Source organism: Manis javanica, chromosome 17 (assembly GCF_040802235.1).
Source record: "Manis javanica isolate MJ-LG chromosome 17, MJ_LKY, whole genome shotgun sequence".
In the NCBI taxonomy this organism is placed as follows: domain Eukaryota; kingdom Metazoa; phylum Chordata; class Mammalia; order Pholidota; family Manidae; genus Manis; species Manis javanica.
The window spans coordinates 8,908,430-8,925,766 of NC_133172.1; the positions used below are offsets into that span (position 1 = coordinate 8,908,430).

General features: G+C 45.1%; 1 long non-coding RNA gene across 5 annotated transcripts in view; it reads left to right on the forward strand.

Annotated features, from left to right (window-relative positions):
• Positions 1 to 3,335: 3,335 nt before the first annotated feature.
• The window catches only part of LOC108408850 (uncharacterized), a 67,637-nt gene continuing 53,635 nt past the window's right edge, over positions 3,336 to 17,337 (forward strand). The window contains exons 1-4 of one of the 5 annotated variants that reach the window (XR_012126670.1): positions 3,339 to 4,120; positions 6,500 to 6,596; positions 10,454 to 10,579; positions 11,232 to 11,929. This is a non-coding gene — a long non-coding RNA (uncharacterized lncRNA). Of the gene's footprint in view, positions 4,121 to 6,499; positions 6,597 to 10,453; positions 10,580 to 11,231; positions 11,930 to 17,337 lie in introns of those variants that run through there. The other 4 variants (XR_012126671.1, XR_012126668.1, XR_012126669.1 and 1 more) reach the window with 4 other exon arrangements.

Here is a 17,337-nt window from a genome sequence, read left to right on the forward strand (position 1 = left end):
TGCTTCTGTCTCGCAGAGGAATGGGTCCCTGCAGAAGCTCCCATCTGGGACAGAGACAGCTTGGGGACCAGGAAGCAAGGGAACCTGACCTCAAATCTCCAGAACCTAAGGCCCTGGGTGCCAGGACTCTGCAGGCTCCCTGCTGGGCTCACAGACACTCAGCAACTGTCCCCGGTGTGCATGAATCATTGGAGATTTTTCTACCCCTCAGATTGGTCTTCCAGGTGGAGCACACTGCCTCATGAGAGGGCAAGTTCAGAAATCGCCGTTTATCTGGGACTCTGCAGAGGTGGGGGCCAAGAATCCAACAGGCCAGGTTGCAGGGAGTGGAGGGGGCTCAGCTGTAGGAGCCAGAGTGCTCAGCCTCTGAGCCTGAGACCCAGCAGAGAGACCCAGCAGGAAGGGGCCTGGGGTGACTAAGGGATGGGGGTGCAGACTTGTTAAGTGGTCTTTGAATACGTAGAATTAATTTAACACAGGGAATTTCCTGCTCTGATTTCTCCCTGGAATACCCGTGTTTGGGTCTGGGAGCAGATCAAACAGCTTTCTTCCCAGCCCCCAAGGTGGGATGAGGTGTTCTCTGTTTGCTACAAAGTAAATTAAGAATCCTACATTTTTATGGGTATTAAAATACAGTCTTTAAGACGGAATCTTTCCTGCCTTCTACTATGTTGTTTAAGGCTGGGCCTGCATGCTAAATTTGTTGCCTAGGTTACAGAACTACTTAATTACGGAAGGAAGGAGAAAAAAAACAGCATATAGGTAAAGGTAAAGATAAAGTAAGCTGGGTCTGGAAAAACCTGGACTGGATCACTGACCAAAGAACAAAGCGGCCCTAGGAAGTCTTGGAGTGTTGAGGGTTTATTTTACACAGGCGGGCTCAGAGGGGAGTTGGCTCCCGAGGTCTGAGCCGCGAACAAAGGCAAGGGGAGCAATACAAAACTTTCTGCTTTCGTATCTGCAACATTTCTACGTGCACAGCAAACGGGCAAGCAAGGGGGAGTAAGTGCCTGGCAGAGCCCGGTCGGGGGAAGTTAAGGGAGTTGGTTGTCTTTGCGAAGAAGAGCAGCAGAAGGGAGCCACCTGGGCCAGACTGCTGTCCTTGCAAGGCGTTCCCTGTCAGTTACACTGCTCTATTTCCTCCCCCTACTCTGACTACACCCACGCTCCCTGTCTCACAAGGACTGGCGATCTGCATCAGCACATGCCTCCGCCCTCCTCGCCAGGTCTCCTTCCTGGGAAAGTCTTTTTGAACACAGCGGAGGGTTGAGCTCTGAATCCAGGATGAATGGAGAAGTACAAGTGCGGTTACTGGGGTGTCAGGGTGAAGAACCCCATTTCCCCCAGGTAGACTTTTCGTTTCACATTCTAGTTTGCATGTCCATCACATTCAATTCCAGGATTTAATTACAGCGCTTAAATTGATTTTAATTGCAGGGGGTTCCTGGATCCAACCATGGCCCCAACGGCCACCCGATCCCCCCACGCCCCAAGGTCCTGGTTCCCGGGTTCTCAGCTGCTTCAGCCTCACTGGCAGAACTTGGGTACATCCTGCTGGAAAAAGCTTTTCACTTGAACTGTTTTCACTGTGAGGGAGAAACCATCTCTCCCAGCGTCAGTGGTCCTCACGACTCTAACATTTTCTTTTTTTGAGAGGGCATCTCTCATATTTATTGATCAAATGGTTGTTAACAACAATAAAATTCAGTATAGGGGGGTCAGTGCTCAATGTACAATCATTAATCCATCTCAAGCCTAACTCTCGTCAGTCTTCAATCTTCTGAAGCATAACGAACAAGTTCTTACATGGTGTATGAATTCTTACATAGTGAATAAATTCTTACATGGTGAACAGTACAAGGGCAGTCATCACAGAAACTTTCGGTTTTGATCACGCATTATGAACTATAAACAATCAGGTCAAATATGAATATTCGTTTGATTTTTATACTTGATTTATATGTTGATCCCACATTTCTCCCTTTATTATTATTATTATTATTATTTTTAATAAAATGCTGAAGTGGTAGGTAGATGCAAGATAAAGGTAGAAAACATAGTTTAGTGTTGTAAGAGAGCAATTGTAGATGATCAGGTGTGTGCCTGTAGACTATGTGCTAATCCAAGCTAGACAAGGGCAATAAACCATCCACGGATGCAGAAGATTTCTCTCAAAGCAGGGGGGATGAGGTTCTGAGCCTCACCTCTGTTGATCCCCAATTTCTCACCTGATGGCCCCCCTGCGACTGTGCCTGTCTTCGGTTGTTCCTCCCTTGAGGAATCTTACCCGTCTCTGGCTAACCAGTCATCTTCCGGGGCCATACAGGGAAAGGTAAAGTTGGTAAGTGAGAGAGAAGCCATATTGTTTGAAAAGGTTAGCTTTTTACTTCTTTGCAGATTTATGCCCTGTGGCTTCTATGCCCAGCACTTGTCTTGAGGTATCTTTACCACCTGGAGGAATTATGATACACGGTAACTTCGATATGAGGCACGAATTCTATTTAAGGGTTGTAATTAGGAAGGAAGAAGAAAAGCTATAGAGGTAGCATATGGAAGAAAACATGGGAGGATTGATTATTTCTTTGACATATCTTCTTGTAGAGTACCTTAAGTATGTATAGGTTTTAAACTACTAACTAATTTGCACACACATATTAACATAATAGGAATACAGTGACATAAACAAAGCAAATCTATAATTACCATCCATCTACAGTGAAGCCAAGAAAACCATTTAGGCACCCTAGGCATTTGTGAAAATTTGTCTATGATATGATGGATATTGTCCAACTGTACTTGAACAGTCTGAGAAAAATCAGACAAATTAAAGCAGCCCATTTCTGGGATCTGTTCACCTCCCATATGTTCTTTTAACCGTAGATAGTCTATGGTCATAAGATTTTGGAGTGCTACAACTTGCACCCCTCCCAACTCCTGGTTGAGTTCCAACAGTACAGATCCGGTCAAATTCGTTGTCTCACTGTATGCACATGCCAGCCTAGACATCTCCCTCCTCATTCCAATGGCAAGTCCAGGAAACGGTGGGGTGGACGCAGCCACAACCGCAGCATCGCCCGGATCCCTGTGGAGGCTTTTTGATGATCATCCCCCCGCACGAGTCCTCCAGAGAGTGCTGATGCCGGAAGCTCCTCCTCATATCGTATCTTAGTTCATTTTCTGGGTATCCAAGCTAGGCCTTGATCTTCTGCGTGACTCTGTAACATTTTATCTTAAACTGTCAGAAACTTAGAGATACGTAGGATGCAGCCCTTGACGAAAAAATGAAAATAGGCTAGTGAACAAGGGACCTGCCAGCAGGGGGCGGGGTTGACCCGCCCGCCGTCATGCGCAGTCCGGACCCGCCTCTTTCTGCCTCGCGCAGGTCCCCGCAGACCCGGAAGCGCCCAGCGCGAGGCGGCGGCGGCCCCGAAGAGCGTGAGTCACGCCGCCTTCCGTCCCGCACCAGGTCTGGGGTCTCTTCGGACTGTTCCCCGCCCACTACCGTGGTACCTCCGACGTCGCTGCGGGCGCCCGCTCGTACCCCTCACGGTTCACAGTCCCCGTGAGGCCGGGCCCCACCCCTGGCCTCGCTTCCACGAGCTTTTTCTGTCGTTTACCTGCCTGAAGCCCCTCCCTGGCGTCTCAGACCTCCCGCACCTGGTGACCCTCCACCACGGGCTGTGCGGACGCCGAAGCGCAGCGCCGGCCGCCCAACCGCGCCCACCGGTCTCTTGCTGGCCCCTCCGGCCGACCGCCGCCTCCCCGCGGCCTGGGGCCGGGCCCTCTGCCCCCCAGGCCGCCCCAGCGAGGCGCCTCCTCCACGGACCGCAGTGCGGGAGGTGAGCCGGGACGCCTGGGACGCCCGGGCTCGAGCCTCGGATTCCGCCGACGGGTGAACGTGCTCTCCCGGGAGGCCGGCGCCCGGTGCCGCCGCGCCCCTGGGCTCGCGGACGACGGCGCTGGGGCGAGGCCGGGCCGGCGCGGCGGGGACAGAAGCGGGACGAGTGCGGAGGCCGGGAGGCTGCGGGAGAGCAGGCGCACGGAGAGGACGGGCGAGCCCGGGAAGGAGCAGGCGGCGGAGCCGGGGAGGCTTAGAGGCCAGCGGGACCTCCGGGTGGAGGTGAGCCCCCGGGGAGGGAGACCCTTGGGGGGCGGCGGGGAGGCGCTCGGGGGGGAGTCCGGGGAGGGTGCGGGCTGGGAGCCGTGGCCGCAGGGCGGCGTGGTGCTGGGCCTGAGAGGACCAGGGCGGAGGAGGGAGGCAGAGCCGCCGGGGGTGCCGCAGAGGGGACGGGGGGCGCGTGACCGCGCGGGAGGGCAGGGGAGTGACTGCGCTGGAGAGTGTAAGAGGGCGGGCGGAGGGCGGGAATGCGGGAAGAGCGGGGACCGTGAGGAAGGCCGGGGAGAAGGGGCAGCGGGAGGGGGACCAGTTGCAGTGCGCGGAGCAGGGGTGAGAGAAGGCACCGAAGGGAGGACGGCCGGAGAGGGGAGGGCAATTGAAAGAGCAGCAACCCAGCGGAAAAACACAAAATCAAAGAGAAATAGAAATAGGGAGGTGGATATACAAAATAAAAGATGGTAACACAACATTAGAGAGGCAGGGGTGGAGGCTGACGGGGCCGTGGTGTTGAGGCTCTGGATCCTGATGATTGCTCAGTGATTAAGTTGTGATACATTGGTAGCTTTAAAAATACATCTAAAATTCGTTTCAGTGGTAGAGATAACACTGAGAATTACAAAACTTCTAATAGGCTTGGGCAATTTATATTCTATGTCAGAAAATAGCTTACATTTGCAACTTCTTTTAGCCTGAGGGCAGTGACCCGACTTCGTCAGTGGTGGGTCACCCCCTTCCGTTTACCTGGTGTGGGTTAGAGGCTGGGTAAGACAAGTGTGGACGAAACGACTGTCACTATACGGTGCTCTTTTTAAGGGTACAGTAAAATGTCTGCTTTGTTTTTTAGTTTCTTTGTAATGGAATTTTATATATGTACATATATATATAGACACTTAACATTTAATTCAAAATTTTGTAGTTTGAGATAAATGTTAGTTCTTTCATTTTCTACTTACTTATGACTCCCAAATAAGTTTTGGTGGCCTTTAATGAACTCATGTCATTCTGTTATGAATATGATATATTCTAAGATTTACTTTTGACATCAAAATGACTTAGACTTGAAAAACTTAGTCATCATTTCCTTTTTCAACTTGTTTGTGGTTTAAGTCAGGCCTGCAGGCTTTGACCCCTATATCTTCTGTCTTGGACGTGTTCTTTGGTCACCAGTTAATAATTTTAGACTGTTTGATTGGATTGGGTAGTTGGTAGGGATGTCAGTGATGTTTTAAGAGTCAAAGACTAATTTAACCAGTTTTGTAGTACTCAGTTTTCTTCCCTTTTATGTGATTTATTAATATAGTGAGCTATCACCTCAGAGTAGTTGTTCCCCGCTGGCCTCTCGTCTTTTTTCTGCAGTGTTGAAGATGTGCCGATTGACTTGAAAGCTCTGTGCAAGAGCCCAACTATGTCTGGTGCAGCAATATTCTCAAAACAAAACCACACCCATCTATAAAACTGAAATGCCAAGAAAATATGTTCAGAACTTATTTCTACAACTTACTCGTTCAGTGTTGTGCACACCTGCAGTCACTTTTTCACAATTCTGCATTTTAGAAACATTTCACAATAACTTTCTGGAAAGGAATTAAGTGTTGGTATCAGGGTGAGAACCTGGATGTGTAATCCTGACTCGAGGATGTTACTTCGGTCAGCAGCCACAAATGGTAGCATGTGCATCTGAAACACACAAAGAACCCACAAACACAGGTCTTCTATGCACTCTGTTCTCCCATCATTAAAAGAAAACGTTGATGCACAAACTGCAGCAGTGGGGACCCTGGCTGTCCCCACACCTCTTTTCAGGTCACAGACCCGGCCTTGATCACACCCCATGGAGGCCTGACACCCCTCCCTGCAGCCACCCCCAGCCTCAGGAGAGGAGGCTCAGCGCCCTGGTGCTCACTGCTGCACACAGATGACATACGTTAAGGCTGGTCCCGTCTCACCACCTGGAAGGAGAACCTCTGGTCAGGTGACACTATATAAAGATTTTCATGCTGATAGTAACACTTAACTCCATTTCCAGGAAATAATTGTTAAAATATTTTAAAAATACAGAATTGCAAAAACATAGCTATACGTGTGCAAAATATTGAAAGAGAGTTAGTTGTAAGCTCTGAGCAGATTTCTTTTTAATTCACCTTTATTGATGCGTAGGTTTTTGGTGCAGAGTGTGCAAGGGCTTCCCAGGAAGGCGGGATCTGAAGAGATGGTGGGGGAACTCACTGGTTGGCCTAAGGAGGCTTCTGTCCGCAAGTCCCTCCTGAGCAGTGGGCAGCAGGGACCGTCCTTACCACACTGGGAGGTCCCCCCATGTGGTTGTGGTGAAGGAAGGGAATGCGATGACTCTAAGCATTAAACTGGCATGTTTACTACCTTCAGGATTGGCTTCTAAGAAAGACTCATGTTCCCTGAGGCCAGAGTCCGGAAAAAGAGGAGGAGGACGGCAGAGAAGGAGCCGGGAATGGCTGTTCCTCAGGTAAAGTCCCTACCCTTTGGGTGAATTTCTGTCTCTCCCTCCTGAGGGGCCCTTCCTGGGTCTCGCTGAGCTCTGACCCTGACTGCGTGACCCCTGGTCACTCCACTCGCCCCTCAGCACCTCTCATCCCCACTTAGGTTCCATGTCAGCTAACCTAGTGACATGGGGCCTGTGCGGGGGCTCCCTGGGCATTGTCCTGGGCAGGGCTTCCCACCGTGTTCAGGGGACGGGGTGTCGGGGTGGGTGGGCAGCAGGGACGCATCCGGGGCTGCGCCTGAATGCACTGTCAGCTCTCCGTAGCCCGGATGAAAGAAGCTCCAGGGGGAAGCCACATACTAATGTTCATAAATATGTGGTAAGTTGTGGGAAAGGAGACCAAAAAGGGGCAATCTTTTGTGCCTGATTTTGAATGTATTTGAAGCTGGACATGTGAGTCACTGGCTCAAAATCTTAATGATTGGGAAACACCATCAGAGATAGAGGGTGTGGGATTCTATCATGGATTTTAAACTGTGGCGTCCACCTTTCCAGCACGGATGGCTCCTGGTCGTGTGCGTGGTAATGACCTGGCTGAGACTTAGGGTAGTTCAGCACTTTGCACGGTACTCCGGGCCGGGTGCATCCTGGGCCGCTCCCCGAGCTTGAAGGAAAGCTTCCCATCTCACTGTTCTATGTGTGTCTTTCATACAGGGACCTCGTGTTTACTATTCCTGGTTCCTTCAGTGTTTATCTTCAGAGTTTGTCAAACGTTGTCAATGACTTTTTCCCCATTAACTGAGATGATTGTGTGTTTCTTTTCCCTTCCTTCCTATTAATCGAGCGCATTAACATTGAGTGGTTTTTGTATGTTGAATATTCCTAGCCGTACAGGAATAATTCCACTTGTGGTCTGTACTGGATTGAATGTGCTGTTGAGTTTCATTTGCTCATATGTTAAGGATTTTTGCATCGATGTTCTTCAGGAATATCGGTCTCTACTTTTCTTCCTGTGTCTTTTTCTGGGTTCGGTATCAGAATCATGCGATTCCATACAAGTGTTTCTGAAGATTTATAGCAGAATTCGTGTTTATTCTTCTGTAAGTATTTGGTGGGCTCCTGGGGAAGCCTTCTGGTCCTGGGTGTGTGTTGGAGGTTTCTGAGGACTGCTTGACTCTCTAGTTGTAACTGTTCACATTTTCTTGATTATTCGGTGATGCGGTCTATGAGGTTGTATGTTACTCTGAATGTACCCGTATTTTCTAGGATATGTAATTTCTTGCCATATAATTGCTCATAGTACTTTCTTGTAGACCTTTTTCAACATTTCTGTGATACCTGTTGCAGCGTCCCCCTTTCATTTCTGATTTACTTGAGGGCTGGTTTTCTCTCTCTCTCTCCCTCTCTCTCTCTCTCAGCCTAGCAAAATGTTTGTCAATTTCTAAATCTTTCAGAAAACCTGTTCTTGGTCTCTTGATTTTTAGGTAGTTTTCCTATTCCATTTCATTTCTCCCTGCTCTGATCTTAGTCCTTCTGCTAAATTTTGGTGCAGTTTGTTATTTTTCTGATTTCTTGAGGTATAAAATCCTATTTCTGATTGGAGACCACTCCTTTTCTGTAATGTAAGACTTACCACTGCAGGCATCCTCCTCAGTGCTGCCGCCACTACGTCTCCCGAGTTCGCTGTGTTGTATTTCTATTTTTATCTTGATAGTTTTAAAAATCCATGTGATTTCTTCTTTGACCCATTTATTGTCTAAACATGAGGTGTAATATTTCCACATGTTGTCGAGTTGTCTGTTTTCCCTCTGCTATCTGTTTCTAGCTTCACTGTGGATAGAGAAGATACATATTATTATTTCAATCTTTGGATATTTCTGCTTTGTTTTGTGTCATAACATGTGGTCTGTCCTGCAGAATGTCCCACGTGTGCTTGTGTAGAAGGTGCCCTGCAGCTGCGGGGGGGTGTCCTTCCCGGCTGTTGGGCCCGTGGGGCTGTGGAGCTGTATGAGTCCTCGGGCTCCTCCTTGCCCGTCTGGCTGGTTGTTCTGTCCATATTAACACTGGGGTGTTGGCCCTCATACTGTTTCTGTGATGCTGTTTCTCTGTCCCTTCAGTGTTTGCTTCATCGGTGTGAGAGTGCGGGCATGTTCGTAATGGCTGCATCTTCCTGGGAATGGTCCCTCTTGCCATTCTACTGTCCTTTGTCTCTTGGGACATCTCCCATTTGGCCTCTTTGCTGTGCCCTGATACGGCTGCTGCTGCTGTCTGGAGCGTCCCAGTGGCATCGAGGATCTTTCCCTCTTTCCTTTTGAGCCTCTCCCTGTCCTGAGAGTCGTGCGTCTAGTTTGCCTGGACAGTGGTGAATGGCAGGAGCCCTGGGCAGTGCCCTTTTCTCCACCTTCATTTCAGAAGAAAAGCACCCAGTGTTGTAGAGATCATGGCGTTTGTTGAAATTTCTAGTCTAGTGTAGTAACAGTTTTTTTCCCCAATATCCTTTCTTCATGATTTTTCGATTATTCAGTAGTTGTTTCTAGTGTTCATTTTTTGGTCTTTTTTTTTTTCTTAATGAGCTGTAATGTAATGTGTAAAGCTGATAACTTCCAAAGCTCGAGTCATTATTAGTGCAGTAAACAGTCTATTTGGCTTTGTTTAATGGCTACATATTGAAATTTGAGTGGATAAAATTACATATTTGTATATGGGTATTTTATAGGGAATAAAGTATTGTCAGTTTTTTTCCTTGTACTTTCCCCTTGTCCTCCTACTGAATGATGTTGACAAACTGAAATAAGTACCATTGATTTATTTTCATTGTCCCAAAGGTGGTGAAATACATACATAAAAAATGTTGATGAAAAAAAAACAATCCAAAAATTAGTCGAGATGCACCTTTTCCCACGGCAGGTAATTGGTGTATTTGTAGGTACATGTACAAGTACATAGATGTGTAAGACCATTGTTGTTTTAAAAGACACCTTATGGTAAACAAGTTTATATTTTTAGCAATGGATATATATATGGATATATATATAGATATAATTATCTTCAGTATGTTCCTTGGCCTTATACCTATTTCTTCCACTGTCCTGTTAATTATTTAAATGTACTTTTTGCATGCGTATGTGTGCATATATAATTTCCTTTTCTGCAGTCCCATGTAGTTAACCTTGGCATTATTTCCAGTGTCCCGGTGGAGGACCCTCTGTCCGGGTACTTTAGTGCTCTGTTACTTAGCTGTTGGATTCTTTCTGTTTAATTGTAAAGGTCGACCACCTGAGTTCAGGCGCTTGCTGTGTTATTTCTTAGCTGTTGGACCAGAGGCCAGTTCCTCACAGTGGCTGTGACACTGTTTTACCTCTGTAACATAAGATGGGCACAGAACTTCCTCAGATGAACTATTAATGCTGATAACGTTAGTACATGTAAAGCATTGAGTAGCGCCCAGCATGATAGAAGCGTTAAAGCCTTTAAGCCTCTGCTCTTGCTGTCATTGCCATGTTTAGGTTCCTACTTTTCTTTAAAGGCTCTGTCGACTGTGTCGTCTCTGAGGACATGTCTCCTGATTTACTTCTTCTACATATGGGACATCACTCATGAAGAACGTAGTATCTGACACTTAGATATAGTGCACCCAGTGTTGAATTTGTATTTGTGTGTTTCATGTATTGTCCCCCAGATTGAGAAGTGTACAGATGAGGAGCACATCCTAGGGAAAAGCATAATGTATTAATGTTAGAGCCACATAACTTACTCAGAATTCCTACATGTGGATCTGTCAGAACATACAGTTCATCCACATCTCCCCCGACACCTCTGTCTCCTCATTTAGTGTGAGGATCTCTCCTCATGCCCCTTCATGAACTGTGTTTTCATTTCAGGGACGGTTGACCTTCAGGAATGTGGCCATCAGATCTCCCAGGAGGAGTGGAAATGCCTGGACCCTGCTCAGTGGGCCTCGCACCGAGACGTGATGCTGGAGAACTACAGGAACCTGGTGTCCCTGGGTGAGGATGGCGTTCCTGCAGAAGTGGGGATTGGGTATCTCTGCCCTTTCTCTGGTTTGCCTCCAAGGAACCCTCGCAGTGTGCCCCTTCCACTCAGACATAAGAGAGCTTAGTAATATGGCATCTGCACTTTCACTTTACTCCTTTTTCAAATGACACGTCTGAGATAAATATGTGTAAAGCCCTGTGCTGTGCTTTCCAGTAGCCACTTTTCTGTTTGCTACCTCTCTGCTTTTCATTCAGTAGTTCTTGAAAGATACTAGATATCTCACTGTTCCCTGTGCATTCAGGCGGCAGGTGATTGCAAGAGTTTGTGAAATAGTTTTCTAGACCTGTCTGAAATGTCCTTTCTCTACTCACCTGAACCTGGAGCTAGGATTCTAAAAATGCCACAGCATGTCCCTTTCCTGATAAACTGATTCATCCTGTGGCAAAGTCCATGGAAGGTGTAAACTTGGAAAATGAGGAAATTATCTGCTTTCCCAAACCCAGGGGTAGAAAAGGCAGAGAATCGGTATTCCTGTTGGACGAGGGAGAAGCAGAGAGAAGGACACATTTATGGCCCCCAGGCAGGTCCGAACCCCAGCATGGAAAAGTCCGTGAGGTTTAAGGCTAGAGAACAATCCTTTTTACTTCGTGTTCTGCCCTCCAGACCTGCTGGACAGCAGACCTACTTCCGGACCGAGTGTGTGGGGTTCTGCCACACTCTGGGTTCTCCTGGGCTGGGGTTGATGGCCCACAGTTCTTCGGGGAGGCATCTGGCATGTTGAGTGTGAGGCAGTGCCCTGCACTTTGAAACTGGCCAGGAAGCCCTGATGGCCGCTGACTTGCCTTTCGGGTCATTCTTTGTGCCGACGAAGAGAGCAAGTTTGCAGGCAAGTATCTCAGTGGTCCTGTCTTGTAAAGTTCAATCTTTCTTTTCTCTCCCCTTTCCCTTTAGTTCCAACTGACAGTTTTCCTTTTGGTGTAGCTTACTGAGGCCTGTAGTTCACACCCCTAGTGACCAAGCAGTACCTCGGCCCCCGCCTTAGTGCTCTCTGCGCATGGTCCTCATGTTTCTGCAATACGTTAGGCTGAGGATTTCCAAATTTTGATGTTGCTCTTTGCCTCATAACTATCTTCAAGTTATTTCCCTCATCACATTTAACAACTAGCAGTTGGAGAAACCAACCTCTACTAAAACCCTTGGCTTAGAAGTCTCCTCAGCTAAATATGCCATTTCATTGCTTATAATTTCTGTCTTTTGCTGAACTCTGGAACATGAACACGAGTCAGCCGGGTTCCTTGCCACTGTGCAGCGAGGCTTGCCTTTTCTGCCTTGTACAATAAAGTACTTCTCATTTCCTTCTGTGAGTGCATCAGAATGGACTTTACTGTATTACCACCATTTGATACACAATTAGATACATACTCTAAGAAGAGGGATGCTTTCTCTACACCTCTCTCCTTTCCTCTCTGAGCCATCTCCAGAAGCACATTTAAGTTTGCCTTCGTAAGCCTCAGCATAAAGCATGCACCTCAAAACGTCCAGTCTTGGCCGATGACCCCGTTTAAAGCCTCTTGCACATTTTCAGTATTTCTTAGAGCAGCACCCACTCCTCGGTACCAATTTGTGTCTTAGTCAGTCATAATGTTACAGCAAAATACCAAAAACTGGGTGTCTTAGGACATTTGTCACATTTGTTTCTCACCATTCTGGGGATGGGAAATCCAAGATAGGGTGCCAGCAGGGTGCCCTTCTAATTGGGGCTGCTGACTCCTCGCGTCTTCTCGTGGGAGAAAGAGAGAGGGGGGGGCTCGTGCTCTGCCCCCTCGCTGTGACGGCACTGCTGCCATCTGTGGGGACTCCATCCTCATGCCTCCCTACCTCCCAGATGTTCCACTTCCAAACTGGACGTTTGATTACAACATGTGAATTTAGGGGGATACACATGAACTTCCTTAACTGCTTACGCAAATTCCATTTTTAGTTTTCAAGAAACTGCTCTACTGCTTCCCATTGCAGCTCCCTTTTACTTTTCTTTCCAGATTAAAGAATTCCTATTTTTTGACATCCTTCTCAGTATTTCTTTCCTGTTTTTTCTTTTTTTTGTTATCATTAATCTATAATTACATGAAGAACATTATGTTTACTAGACTCCCCCCTTCACCAAGTACCCCCTAAAAACCCAATTTACAGTCACTATCCATCAGCTTATTAAGATGCTGTAGACTCACTACTTGTCTGTGTTGCACAGCCCTCCCGGTGCCCCCCCCCACATTATACATGCTAATCGTAATGCCCCCTTTCTTTTTCCCCGCCCTTATCCCTCCCTGCCCACCCATCCTCCCCAGTCCCTTTCCCTTTGGCAACTGTCCATTCTCGGGTTCTGTGATTCTGCTGCTGTTTTGTTCCTTCAGATTTTCTGTGTTCTTATACTCCACATATGAGTGAAGTCATTTGGTATTCGTCTTTCTCCATCTGGCTTATTTCGCTGAGCATAATACCCTCTAGCTCCATCCATGTTGTTGCAAATGGTAGGATGTGTTTTCTTCTTATGGCTGAATAATATTCCATTGTGTATATGTACCACATCTTCTTTATCCATTCATCTACTGATGGACACTTAGGTTGCTTCCATTTCTTGGCTATTGTAAATAGTGGTGCAATAAACATAGGAGTGCATCTGTCTTTTACAAACTGGGCTGCTGCATTCTTAGGGTAAATTTCTAGAAGTGGAATTCCTGAGTCAAATGATATTTCTATTTTGAGCTTTTTGAGGAACCTCCATACTGCTTTCTACAATGGTTGAACTAATTTACATTCCCACCAGCAGTGTAGGAGGGTTCCCATTTCTCCACAACCTCGCCAACATTTGTTGTTGTCTGTCTTCTGGATGGTGGTGATCTTTACTGGTGTGAGGTGATATGTCATTGTGGTTTTAATTTGCATTTCTCTGATAACTAGCAATGTGGAGCATCTTTTCATGTGTCTGTTGGCCATCTGAATTTCTTCTTTGGAGAACTGTCCAGCTCCTCTGCCCATTTTTTAATTGGATTATTTGCTTTTTGTTTGATGAGGTGTGTGAGCTCTTTATATATTTTGGATGTCAACCCTTTATCGGATCTGTCATTTACCTTTTTGTTCTATTGATGGTGTCCTTTGCTGTACAGAAGCTTTTCAGCTTTTTATAGTCCCACTTGTTCATTTTTGCTTTTGTTTCCCTTGCCCGGGGAGACAGGTTCATGAAGAAGTCACTCATGTTTATGTCCAAAAGATTTTTGCCTATGTTTTTTTCTAAGAGTTTTATGGTTTTATGGCTTACATTCAGGTCTTTGATCCATTTCGAGTTTACGTTTGTGTATGGGGTTAGACAGTAATCCAGTTTCATTCTCTTACATGTAGCTGTCCAGTTTTGCCAGCACCATCTGTTGAAGAGACTGTCCTTTCCCCATTGTATGTCCATGGCTCCTTTATCGTATATTAATTGACCATATATGTTTGGGTCAATGTTTGGAGTCTCTGTTCTGTTCCACTGGTCTGTGGCTCTGTTCTTGTGCCAGTACCAAATTGTCTTGATTACTGTGGATTTGTAGTAGAGCTTGAAGTTGGGGAGCGAAATCCCCCCCCCAACTTTATTCTTCCTTCTCAGGATTGCTTTGGCTGTTCAGGGTCTTTGGTGTTTCCATATGAATTTTTGAACTATTTGTTCCAGTTCGTTGAAGAATGCTGTTGGTAATTTGACAGGGATTGCATTGAATGTGTATATTGTTTTGGGTAGGATGGCCATTTTGGCTATATTAATTCTTCCTAGCCAAGAGCATGGGATGAGTTTCCATTTGTTAGTGTCCTCTTTAATTTCTCTTAAGAATGTCTTATAGTTTTCAGGGTATAGGTCTTTCACTTCCTTGGTTAGGTTTATTCCTAGGTATTTTATTCTTTTTGATGCCATTGTGAATGGAATTGTTTCCCTGATTTCTCTTTCTATTAGTTCATTGTTAGTGTATAGGAAAGCCACAGATTTCTGAGTGTTAATTTTGTATCCTGCAACTTTGCTGAGTTCCGTATTAGTTCTAGTAGGTTTGGAGTGAAGTCCTTAGGGTTTTTTATGTACAATATCATGTCATCTGCAAATAGTGACAGTTTAACTTCTTTACCAATCTGGATTCCTTGTATTTCTTTGTTTGTCTAATTGCTATGGCTAGGACCTCCAGTACTATGTTGAGTAACAGTGGGGAGAGTAGGCATCCCTGTCTTGTTCCCGATCTCAGAGGAAAAGCTTTCAGCCTCTCACTGTTCAGTATGATGTTGACTGTGGGTTTATCATATATGGCCTTTATTATGTTGAGGTACTTGCCCTCTATGCTCATTTTATTGAGAGTTTTTATCATGAATGGATGTTGAATTTTGTCGAATGCTTTTTCAGCATCTATGGAGATGATGATGTGGTTTTTGTCCTTTTTATTTATGTGGTGGATTATGTTGATGGATTTTTCGATTGTTGTACCATCCGTGCATGCTTGAGATGAATCCCACTTGGTCATGGTGTACGATCCTTTTGATGTATTTTTGAATTCAGTTTGCCAATAATTTTGTTGAGTATTTTTGCATCTACGTTCATCAGGGATATTGGTCTGTAATTTTCTTTTTTGGTGGGGCTTTGCCTGGTTTTAGTATTAGGGGGATGTTGATTTCATAGAATGAGTTTGGAAGTATTCCCTCTTCTATTTTTTGAAAAACTCTAAGGAGAATGGGTATTATATCTTCTCTGTATGTCAGATAAAATTCCAAGGTAAATCCATCTGGCCTGGGGGTTTTGTTCTTGGGTAGTTTTTTGATTACCAATTCAATTTCTTTGCTGGTAATTGGTTTGTTTAGATTTTGTGTTTCTTCCTTGGTCAGTCTTGGAAGGTTGTATTTTTCTAGGAAGTCCATTTCTTCTAGGTTTTCCAGCTTATTAGCATATAGGTTTTCATAGTATTCTCTAATAATTCTTTGTATTTCTGTGGGGTCTGTCGTGATTTTTCCTTTCTCATTTCTGATTCTGTTGATGTGTGTTGATTCTCTTTTTCTCTTAATTAAGTATGACTAGAGGCTTATCTATTTTGTTTATTTTCTCAAAGAACCAGCTCTTGGTTTCATTGTTTTTTCTATTGTTTTATTCTTCTCAATTTTATTTATTCTCTGATCTTTATTATGTCCCTCTTTCTGCTGACTTTAGGCCTCATTTGTTCTTCTTTTTCCAGTTTCAATAATTGTGACGTTACACTGTTCATTTGGGATTGTTCTTCCTTCTTTAAATATGCCTGGATTGCTGTATACTTTCCTCTTAAGACTGCTTTTGCTGTGTCCCACAGAAGTTGGGGCTTTGTGTTGTCGTTGTCATTTGTTTCCATGTATTGCTTGATCTCTATTTTAATTTTGTCATTGATCCATTGATTATTTACAAGCATGTTGTTAAGCCTCCATGTGTTTGTGAGCCTTTTTACTTTCTTTGTACAATTTTTTTTTTCATTAATCTACAATTACATGAAGAACATTATGTTCACTAGGCTCCCCACTTCACCAAGTACCCCCCCATACACCCCATTACAGTCACTATCCATCAGTGTAGAATCACTACTTTTCTTCCCTGTGTTGCACAGCCATCCCCATGCCCCCACTACATGCTAATTATACATGCTAATCGTAATGCCCCCTTTCTTCCCCCTCCTTATCCCTTCCTTCCCACCCATCCTCCTCAGTCCCTTTCCCTTTGGTAACTGTTAGTCCATTCTTGGGTTCTGTGATTCTGCTGCTGTTTTGTTCCTTCAGTTTTTGCTTTGTTCTTATGCTCCACATATGAGTGAAATCATTTGATACTTGTCTTTCTCCGCCTGGCTTATTTCACTGAGCATAAGACCCTCTAGCTCCATCCATGTTGTTGCAAATGGTAGTATTTCTTTTCTTCCTATGGCTGAATAATATGCCATTGTGTATATGTACCACATCTTCTTTATCCATTCATCTACTGATGGACACTTAGGTTGCTTCCATTTCTTGGCTATTGTAAATAGTGCGGTGATAAACATGGGGGCGCATCTGTCTTTTTCGAACTGGGCTGCTGTACTGTTGGTATTTTGATAGGAATTGCACTGATTCCTTTAGGCAGGATGGCCATTTTGACAATATTAATTTTTCCTATCCATGAGCACAGGATGTGTTTCCATTTATTGGTATCTTCTTTAATTTCTCTCATGAGTGTCTTGCAGTTTTGAGAGTATAGGTCTTTCACTTCCTTGGTTAGGTTGATTCCTAGGTATTTTATTCTTTTTGATGCAATTGTGAATGGAATTGTTTTCCTGATTTTTCTCTGTTAGTTCGTTGTTAGTATATAGGAATGCCACAGGTTCTGTGTCTTAATTTTGTATCCCTCACCTTTGCTAAATTCAGATATTAGATCTAGTAGTTTTGGAGTGGAGTCTTTAGGGTTTTTTATGTACAATATTATGTCATCTGCAAACAAGGACAGTTTAACTTCTTCTTTACCAATCTGGATGCCTTTTATTTCTTTGTGTTGTCTGGTTGCTGTGGCTATGACCTCCAGTACTATGTCGAATAGAAGTGGGGAGAGTGGGCATCCTCATACATTATATGTTGAAAAAGTTAAGTAGAGATCTGGGACACAAAAGAGACCAAAATAGAACTCCTTGAGATTAAGATTACAATGTCTAAGATGGAAACTGCACTGCAGATTAGATACTGCAGAAGAAAGTATTACTGAACTTGGAAATATAGC